The sequence below is a fragment of the Chiloscyllium plagiosum genome, unplaced genomic scaffold (assembly GCF_037043375.1).
Source record: "Chiloscyllium plagiosum isolate Xiang-an unplaced genomic scaffold, Cpla_swu_hap1 HiC_scaffold_41, whole genome shotgun sequence".
Lineage (NCBI taxonomy): Eukaryota > Metazoa > Chordata > Chondrichthyes > Orectolobiformes > Hemiscylliidae > Chiloscyllium > Chiloscyllium plagiosum.
The window spans coordinates 30976448-30987061 of NW_028270179.1; positions in this window are offsets into that span (position 1 = coordinate 30976448).

Sequence of the window (10614 nt, forward strand, 5' to 3'; positions counted from 1 at the left end):
CCGAAGGTGAATGGCAGTGGAGGAGGCTCAGGACATGAAAGTCCTCGGCAGATGGAGGGTGAATTGAAATGTTCAGCCACACGGCAGTGTGGTTGATTGGTGCGGGTATCCCAGAGATGTTCCCTGAAGTGCTCTGCGAGAAGACATCCAGTCTCCCTAATGTAAATGAGACTACCTTGGGAGCAAAAGGTACCATAAGTGACATTTGTGGATATGCCAGTGAAATTCTGATGGACGTGGAAGGCTCCTTTGTAGCCTTGCATGGATGTGAGGGAAAAGGTGTGGGCGCAGGTTTTTGAAATTCCTGCGGTGGCAGTGGAAGGTGCCAGGAAGGGAGAGTGGGTTGTTGGGGGCGGGGACACGAACGGAACTGTCTTTGTGGAAAGTAGGTAAGACTGTGGTGGGGAATATATCCCTCGCAGTGGGGTGTGTTTGTAGGTGGGGGTAATGTCGGCGGATGATGCGGTTTATGCAGAGGTTTATGGGCTGGAAGGTATGGAGCAGCAGGGTCTGCCTTGTTCAGGTTGGAGGGGTGGGTTTTGAGGGTGGCGGTGCCCGACGTGGATGAGATGCGTTGGAAGGTATCTTCAACCACATGGAAGAGGAAATTACGGTCTTTAAAGAAGATTGACAACTGGTGTAGTCTGTGGTAGAAATGGTCATCCTGGGAGCAGATACGCTGGAGACTTAGGAATTGGGAATAGGGGATAGCAATTTTGCAGGAGGTTTGGTGGGAGGAGGTGTCGTCTGGATTGCTGTGCGAGTCGTTGGATTTGTAAAAATTGTCGGCTTTTGAATCAGTCGTTATTGATGGATATGGAGAGGTCGAGGAAGGGCAGAGAGATGTCAGAGATGAACCATGTGAAGCTAAGTTCGGGTTGGAATGTGTCTGTCAAATTGATGAACTGCTCAACCTCTTCGTGGGAGCACGAGGTGGCGCCGATGCAGTCATCAAAGTAACAGAGGAAAAGATACTGTTTTGAGGTCTCTGGGTTTATGCTCGTCGAATTTTAGGATGCCGAGCGTCTAATTGAAACATACAGAATAATGAATGCCTGGTCTGTGTAGATATTGGGAAGATGCTTCCATTGTTAGTAGAGAAAGGGCCAAAGACGTAGCCTCAGAGGTAATGGGAGATCTTTCAGAACGAAGATTACGGAAACATCTTCGATCACAGAGTGGCAAATCCATGCAAAGAGTAATATTTTCCTTCCATAAAGGACATGAATGAACCAGGTGAGTTTTTACAGGCTATCGATTCATTGTCACAATCAGTTTCTTAATTCGAGATTTGAATTCAAGCGTCGCCATTTCCATGGCAGGATTAAAACCCTGGTCACCAGAACATTATCTGCGTTTCTCGATTAAGAATTCAGCGGTAACACTGGGCCCAATCCTCCAGATTGTGACTGACTTGTAACGTATGCCATGCCATAGTTTTTGCCTTTATGTTATCCATGACTTCCTTGTCAACACATGGATGATTTTTCATCGTTATTGAATTCTTATTCGGTTTTTCGTATCTCCCTTTTTACTTGCCAAATTTCATCAACTGTCCTGCCCCTGACGGTTTTCTTTTCTTCTTCACAGTCCACCAAGGCCAAATCCTTCCGTTGGTCTGTACAATTATCATTACCCAATACTAAAATTCTCAAATGTGACTCTGTCCTCACTCTTGCAGTCTGAATTTCACACTCCAGCATGTAGTGGTTCACCCTTCCAAGATGAAGCGTCACGACAAGATAATCTATCAATCCTTCCTTGTTACTAATATCGAATCTAAAGTCGCCCGTTCTCTGGTTGGTTCCATGACATATTCTGTTCTCAGGCAAAATCGTTCATATCCTCTTTGAATCGTTCTTCAAGGATAGCTTTGTCAAGTTGATTAATTGAGTCAATATTCTTGTTCAAACCCTCACTATTTCCCCTTTGGATGGACAGTGGCTGAAAATTAATCTTCACCAGTGGTTTCATTCTTTGCTTTTTATTTGCACTAAGACTGATTTCAAACATTTTGTATTGGCACAAGGCTCTTTGAAAAAGTCTGACTTTTCACTCTCACAAACAAATGTTAATCGGTTTTGTCACTAACTATATTTCTCTTTAAATGTCATTCATTATAAAAATAGCAAGTGAATTTGATTACAAACCATTTATTATTTTACAGTGCATGTCAAGTTATTGTCATTTCTAAATTGTTAGCAAATAACTGAAGCTCACATATTTAGGGCCAGAAATTAAGTTGATTTATTATAGTTAAATGTTCTGGAATGCTAATTCTATTTGATTGTTCCATCGTTTGTTCACTCTCAATATGTAATCATTCGGATGCCAACCACTTTGCGAACGACAGTGCATTGATATATACATTTGAATTCTAACAGTCAATGTGCAAGTGTGATCACCGGGATAGTTAGGCATACGCATTTTCCGGTTCAAAATAAAATGTGCATTCTTTATTTTTGTGTCATATAATGTTGATAGATATTTATGCAAGGTTTGTGAAGGATTGTAGCACAGGTTGAGGTTTAGACCAAACTCAGCCAGAAACCCTAACCACCTTAGCATACATCAAAGATGTTTCGGAAATTACAGCCAGAATTCTAAGACCCTTAGGAATCCTAGTAGCATACAAACCCACCAACACTCTCAAAAAAAACTAATAAACTTATAAGACTCAGCACAACCCATTGACAAAACCAACGTCATCTACAAAATTCCATGCAAGGACTGCCACAAACACTACATAGGACAAACAGGAAGAAAGTTAGCCACCAGGTTACACGAACACCAGTGAGCCACAAAAATACACGACCCTCTCTACCTCATAGCCCTACACACGGATGAAAAAAAAAAACACCATTTCGACTGGGACAACACATCTATCCTGGGACAGGTTAAGCAAAGACATGCCAGAGAATTCCTAGAGGCCTGGCACTCCACCCACAACGCCACAAACAAACACATAGATCCAGATGCTATCTATTAACCTCTCAGAAAATGAACAGGAAATGACATCACCACAAACCCCAGGAACCCCATCCAAGCGGAAGTGATAAATAGAAAGCAGGAGACGACAGCTTCACTTCACTTGGAGATCGCAATTGATGATGTTACCTAGCCAGTTAATGAAACGCCTGGATATCAAACCTACAGTTCTGCGAGCAAACCTACACCCATAGGTGTTTATATTTTTATCCATAAATGTAGAATCAACTTAATTATTTTCAATTCTTTTTAAGTTGAATGATCATAATTCATATCTGACTTTTTCCCAATACACAACATGGCAAACAACTGATTACTGTTCGGGTTAGTAAAGTCATCACTTGCAAACATGACCTGCATAAAAATGGATTACAAAAGGCCTGAATTCAGGCACAATTCTACTGAACTTCACAGCTGCCTGTGATACTGAATGATGCACTGGTCTGCTCCTGAATCTGCCCAGAGAGTTTCCAAACTGCATCAGGGCAGTCATTCAAACATTTCTTCACAACAAATCATTTGGAGTCCACCTTTGGAAGGGGTAATCTAGCCAACAGACTATCACCAGTCTGAATGTCGGAACAAATGCTGTTTAAGTTAGATACCAATGTCTGACCAGCAACCATGTCTTCCAAATTCCTCTTCAGTCAGAGCCTGGCCTAGCGAGCAGTCGTACGGACAGGAGTTTCGGAATCACATCGCAGAAGTTACTTTATGGTGTTGACTTCCGGATGCTCCGCACCCCACCCCAGACGCCAATAATCTGCCCCCTTGGACAGACTCTGGGTAAAGACATTAACAAATTGACAGTCTTCTGCAGCGCGTTGGGTCACACAGTTAACAATCTAAAACCGTGAGCAATAATTGTCAGCTTGACACTCACCAGTATCAAAACAAAATTACACATCTCTGTGGATGTCCATATATTAATACATGCGTCACCCAACAGAATGTATCTGAAGAAAGCAGGAGCAAACGGCAAGCCAAGAATCTCTTTAACAGCGGAACTTGGTAGATTTTGTCTGGTGTAGATAAACACACAGGTTTATCTACCTATGGCACTGAGTTCAATGTAATAATGTCCTCCATAACTGGAAGAGTCGGCCTAAAGCTCTTCCCCAGCTTCCTGACCTCACACACCTCACTCCAAAACATGTTCACCAATTGATAAGAACCCACAAATGGGGAGACACTTGAAGCATAGAACAGTAGACCACAGTGCAGACCCTTCGGCCTTCATGTTGTGCCGGCCTTTTGTCCTATCCTAAATTCAGACTACCCTCCATATCCTTCATTGTACTACCTTCCATGTGCCTACCGATCAATCGCTTAAATGTCCCTAATGTATCAGACTCTACGATACTGTCAGCAGTGCAATCCACTCACTCACCAATTTCTGTTAAAATAATCTAACTGTGACATCTCCCCGAAACCTTCCTCCAATCACTTTAATATTATGCCCCCTCGCGATAAACATGTCTGCCCTTGAAAAAACGTCTCTGGCTATCCTCGGTATCTATGACGTCAACATCTCATACACCTCTATCAAGTCATCTCTCATCCTTCTTTTCTCCAATGTGAAAATCATTAGCTCCCTCAATCTTTCTTCATGAGACATGCCCACCAGTCCAGGCAGTATCCTGTTAACTATCCTCTGCACTCTCTCTAGAACTTCCACATCCTTTGCACAATGAGGCGTCAGAACTGAACACAATATTCCAAGTGAGATGTAACCAACGTTCGAAAGAGCTGCAGCATAACATCGCGACTTTCAAACACAATCCCCCTGCTAACGAAAGCCTAAACGACACAGGACTTCTTAATAACCTTATCAACTTGGGTGGCAACTCTGCGTGATCTGTGTACATGGACCACAAGATGCCCACGTTCCTCCATACTGCAAAGAACCCTGCCTTTATACCCGTATTCTGCATTCAACTTCGACCATCCAAAACAAATCGCTTCTAACCTTTCCTGGTTGAACTGAAACTCCCACTTCTCAGCCCAGTTCTGCATCCGTTCAATGTCCCGTTACAACCTGCAACAGCCCTCTGCAGTACCCCCAACTCAACCAACCTTCGTTTCATAGGCCAACTTTCTACCCACACTTCCAGGTCCTCATCCAAGTTATTTATCAAATTTACAAGCAGTAGTGGTCCCAAAACGTATCCCTGTGGAACACCACTTTTCTGCGACCTCCAGGCTGAATACGTTTCATCTACTACACCCCCTGTCTTCTATGGGCCAGCCAATTTTGTATCCAGACGGCCAGATTTCCCTGTATCCCATGCCGCCTTACTTTTTGAATGAGCCTACCACGGAAACCTTATCAAACATGTTGCTAAAATCCATGTACATCATATCCACTGCTCTACCTTCAATAATGTGTTTTGTCACATCCTCAAAGAATTCAATAAGGTTTGTGTGGCATGACCTGCCCCTCACAAAGCCATCCTGATTATGTCTAATCAAACTGTGGTTTTAAAATTAATTATAAATACTGTCACTCCAACAGTTTGCCTACGCCTGACGTAGTACTAACACGTCTGTTATTTCCATAATCATCCCTATTCCTTTTTCTGAATAAGGAAGTGACATGTTCCCACCTCCAAACATGTGGCACTCCTGCATTGACAGTGAGGAAACAAAGATCCTTGCTAAAGGCGCAGCAATATATCTGATCGCTTCCTGTCATAATCTCGAGAAATCTGCAGTATGCTCGAAATTGACCAGGGGATTTATCTATCGTTATGTTTGTGCTTCACCTCCATAAGCCCTATTTAAATAACTGATAAACTGCTTTCCATTTTAGTGCAATATTCAGTGCTGCCTTCCTTGAACAAGTACCGTTCCCAATCACGTTGAATCATGAAATGGAAAATAATGGGAAGGCACGAATGCCTGTATAATGAAGGCTTATGTGTAAAACGCTAACAATCGTGCTTCTTGGATGCTGCCTGACTTGTCGTGCTTTTCCAGCGCCATACGTTTCGACTGGGAATATTCAGCAACTGCAGTCCTCACTTTGTCCTTTACTGAGGGGTGAGTCGGAGAGTGTGATGCTGGAAAACCACAAATGGTCAGGCAGCATCTGAAGAACAGGGGAATCGATGTTTCAAGCACAAGCTCTTCAACAGGAATTAGACTTGTGGCCCAAAGGGGCTGAGAGATAAGGAGGAGGATTGTGGGGCTGGACAGAAGATAGCTGGAAATGCGAAAGATAGAGGACAGTGGGTGGAGGTAATCCTTTGCAGAGAAGGTTGGAGCGTATATGTGAGAAGTAAGATGGACAGGGAGGATAGTTCGTCGTTTGGGCAGTGCTGAGTTAGAAGGTTGGATTTCGGGCAATATGGGGGCGTGGATAAATGAGAAAGCTGATGAAATCCACATTGATCACATATTGCTGGAGAGTTTTAAGGTGGAAGATGACGCGTTCTTCCATCAGATGTGAGGTGGTTAGGGTTTGACCGTGGAGGAGGCCCAGGACATGTGTCCTTGGCTTAGTGGAAGGGGCTTTAAAGTGTTTGATCTCAGGGTGGTGGGGTTATTTCAGACGTGTGCCCCCGAGATGTTTTCTGGAATGTTCCATGTTTTGCTGTCCTGTCTACTGAATGAAAAGGTAAAAACAATGATTGTAGATGCTATAAGCCAGAACCTAGTAAAGAGTGGTGCTGGAAAAGCACAGCAGATCAGGGAGCGTCTGAGGAGCAGTAAAATCGACGTTTCGGGCAAAAGGCCTTCATCAGGAATACAGCTGAATGTAGAGGTCACCACAACGAGAGGGACGGGCACAGTAGATGGCACGTGCGAAAGTATAGGTGAATCTCTGTCAGATGTGAGACAGTCCCATTGGAGCCGTGGGCGGAACTGTGGGGGAGGGGTAACACGTCTTGCGGTTGAAGGCGGAGGTGCCGGGAGTGGAGGGTGTATTGGCGTGGGAGTGCTTCGAACTGACAAGGGGGTCAGGGAGGGAATGCAGATACGTGTGGGCAGGAAGGCATATATCTGATGGTATGGTCTGTTCCAAAGTGGCGAAAATGGTGGAGGGTGATGCGATGCATCCGAAGGTTGCTTGGATTGAAGGGGAGAATGGTGTGGGGGTGTTCCATTCTTGTTACGAGTGGAGATGCATGAAGTGGAGGAGATGTGCTGGAGAGTACCGTCGACGTTGTGAGCAGTTTAGGATCAATCCAAGACGTATTTTACGTGTATTAGAAGAAAGAAAATAGCAAGAGAGAGAATAGGACCACTTAAGATCCAAATTGGAACTGTGTGGAAACATAGGAGATGGAAGAGGGCCTCAACGAAAGTTTCTCCTCTAGGTTTACTGTGGAGAAAGACATGAAGAGTTGGAAAATTGGGGAAGTTAGTTGTGATATCTAAGAGACATTCCTTTTCACAGGAGAAAAGGTGTTGGACTTTCTAAAATGTATGAAGGTAGAAAGATCTCACGGTCCTGACTAGATAAAAACAAGAACAGTGCAAGAGACAACAGCAGAATTTGCTGGGCCCCTGGCTGATAACTGAGATCATCATTAACCACAGGAGACATTGCAGAAGACTAGGGGATCGCAAATGTTGTGCCCCAATTCAAGAAGGACTGGGAAAAATAGCTGAAAACATAGACGACTAAGCATATTGTCTGTGGTTGGCAAGTTAATTTAGAAGGTTCTCAAGGATAATATATACATGCATTTGAAATGACAGGGCTTGATTAGGAATAGTAAACATAGCTTCGTGCATGCAAGGTCATGCCGAACTTTTTTTTAATTTTTCTTTGATGAATTGATCATGAAGCTTGACGAGGGTTGTGCGGTAGAACATAGAATATAGAACAATACAGCGTAGCATAGGCCCTTCGGCCCTCAATGTTGCGCCGACCTGATAACTATTCTCAGCTCGTCTCCCTACACTATCCCATCATCATCCATCTGTTTATCCAATGATTGTTTAAATCACCCTAATGTGGCTGAGTTAACTACATTAGCGGTTGTGGCATTCCACTCTCTCACCACTCTCTGAGTAAAGAGCCTACCTCTGACATCTGTCTTAAAATGCCCCCTCGTTGAAGCTGATGTCATCATCCTAGGAGAAAAGACTTTTACGGTGTAAACCTATCTAATCCTCTGATCATCTTGTATGTCTCTATCAAATCTTAATAATGTGTTGCTGGAAAAGCGCAGCAGGTCAGGCAGCATCAAAGGAACAGGAGAATCGACGTTTCGAGCATAAGCCCTGCTTCAGAAATGAGGAGGGCGTGTCAAGATAAAAGGTAGGTAGAAGGGACTAGGGAGCCGGGCGTTTGGAATACGATCGGTGGAAGGAGGTTAAGGTGAGGGTGATCGGACGGAAAGGGGGTGGAGGCGGAGAGGTCGGGAAGAAGATTGCAGGTCAAGAAGGCGGTGCTGAGTCTGAGGGTTGCGACTGAGAAAAGGTGGGGGAGGAGAAATGAGAAAGCTGGAGAAATCTGCATTCATCCCTTATGGTTGGAGGGTTCCAACACGGAAGATGAGGCGCTCTTCTTCCAGGCGTCGTGTTGCCATGGTTTGGTGATGGAGGAGGCCAAGGACCTGCATGTCCTTGGCGGAGTGAGAGGGGGAGTTAAAGTGTTCAGCCACGGGGCGGTTGGGTTGTTTGGTTGGTGCGGGTGTCCCAGAGATGTTCTCTGAAACGTTCTGCAAGTAGGCAGCCTGTCTTTCCAATGAGGTCACATTGGGTGCACTGGTTGCAGGATATCATGTGTGTGGAGGTGTAGGTGAATGTCCGACGGATTTGGAAGGATCCCTTGGAGCCTTGGAAGGAAGTGAGGGGGGAGGTGTGGGCGCAAGTTTTGCATTTCTTGTGGTTGCAGGGGAAGATGCCAGGAGTGGAAGTTGGGATAATGGGGATTGTGGATCTGACGAGGGAGTCGCGGAGGGAGTGTTTTTTCGGAACGCTGATAGGGGTGGGGAGGGAAATATATCCTTGGTGGTGGGGTCTCTTTGGAGTTGGCGGAAATGACAAAGGATGATACGATGTATCTGGTGGTTGGTGGGGTGGTAGATGAGGACCAGTGGGGTTCTGTCCTGGTGGCGATTGGAAGGGCGTGTTACAAGGGCGGTGGAGCGGAAAGTGGACGAGATGCGGTGGAGAGCATCGTCAACCACATCTGAGGGGAGATTTCGGTCTTTGAATAAGGTGGCCATCTGGGTTGTTCGGTATTGGAATTGGACCTCCTGGGAGCAGATGCGGCGATGGCAAAGGAATTGTGAATATGGGATGGTGTTTTTACAGGGGGCAGGGTGGGAGGAGGTGTTATCTAGGTAACTGTGGAAGTCAGTTTTTTTTATAGTAAACGTCCGTGTTGAGTCGGCCGTCCGAGATAGAAATGGAGAGGTCGAGGAAGGGGAGGGAGGAGTCTGAGACGGCCCAGGTAAATTTGAGGTCGGGGTGGAAGGTGTTAGTAAAGTGGATGAACTGTTCAACCTCCTCGTGGGAGCACGAGGTATCGCTGATACAGTCATCGATATAGCCGAGGAAAAGGTGGGGGGTCGTGCTAGTGTAGCTGCGGAAGACGGACTGTTCCACATATACAATGAAGTGTCAGGCATAGCTGGGGCCCCGTTAGCCTTCTTCCTTTATATGAAAACAGGCAGAAGTCTCTCAGCCGTTCCTCATAAGTCCTTTCCTCCAGGCCAGGCAACATCCTGTTAAGTCTCTTCTGCACCTTCTCCAATGCTTTCCATATCCTTCATGAAATTTGGCGACCAGAACTGTACACAATATTCCAAGTGCGGCCGCACTAGCGTTGTGTATATTTCCGGCATGATGTTGCGACTGCAGAATTCAACACCTCTACCAATGAAACCGAACACACTGTATGCCTTCTTAACAGCAATATCAACCTGGGTGGTAACTTTCAGGGATCTATGTACATGGAGTCCAAGATCCCTCTGCATATTCTATACTATCAAAAATATTTCCGTTAACTCAGTATCCCACCTTCCTGTTCTTCTTCGCTACATTGAACTCCATTTGCCACATCTCAGCCCAATTCTACAGTTTATCGAAGTCCCCCTGCAACCTGTACCATTCTTCCAAACTGTCTACTATTCCACCGACTTTAGTGTCACCTGCAAATTTTCTAATCCATCCACCTATGCCTACGTCAAAGTCATTTATAAAAATGACAAACTGCAGTGGTCCCAAAACAGAAACTTGTGGCTCAATACTAGTAACCGGACTCCAGGTTGAATATGTTCCATCAACGAGGTAAAAACAATGACTGCAGATGCTGGAAACCAGATTCTGGATCAGTGGTGCTGGAAGAGCACAGCAGTTCAGGCAGCATCCGAGGAACTTCGAAATCGATGTTTCGGGCAAATAGAATATAGGAGAACAGCCCTTCATGCCCGAAACGTCGATTTCGAAGCTCCTCGGATGCTGCCTGAACTGCTGTGCTCTTCCAGCACCACTGATCCAGAATATGTTCCATCAACCACGACTCTCTGCCTTCTTTCAGAAACCCAAACTGCTAAATCACCCTCAGTCTCATGTCTCTGCATTTTGTCCAGCAGCTTACCATGTGGAACCTTATCAAAGGCTTGACTGAAGTCCATGTATACCCTGTCAAAACCCTACCCTCAT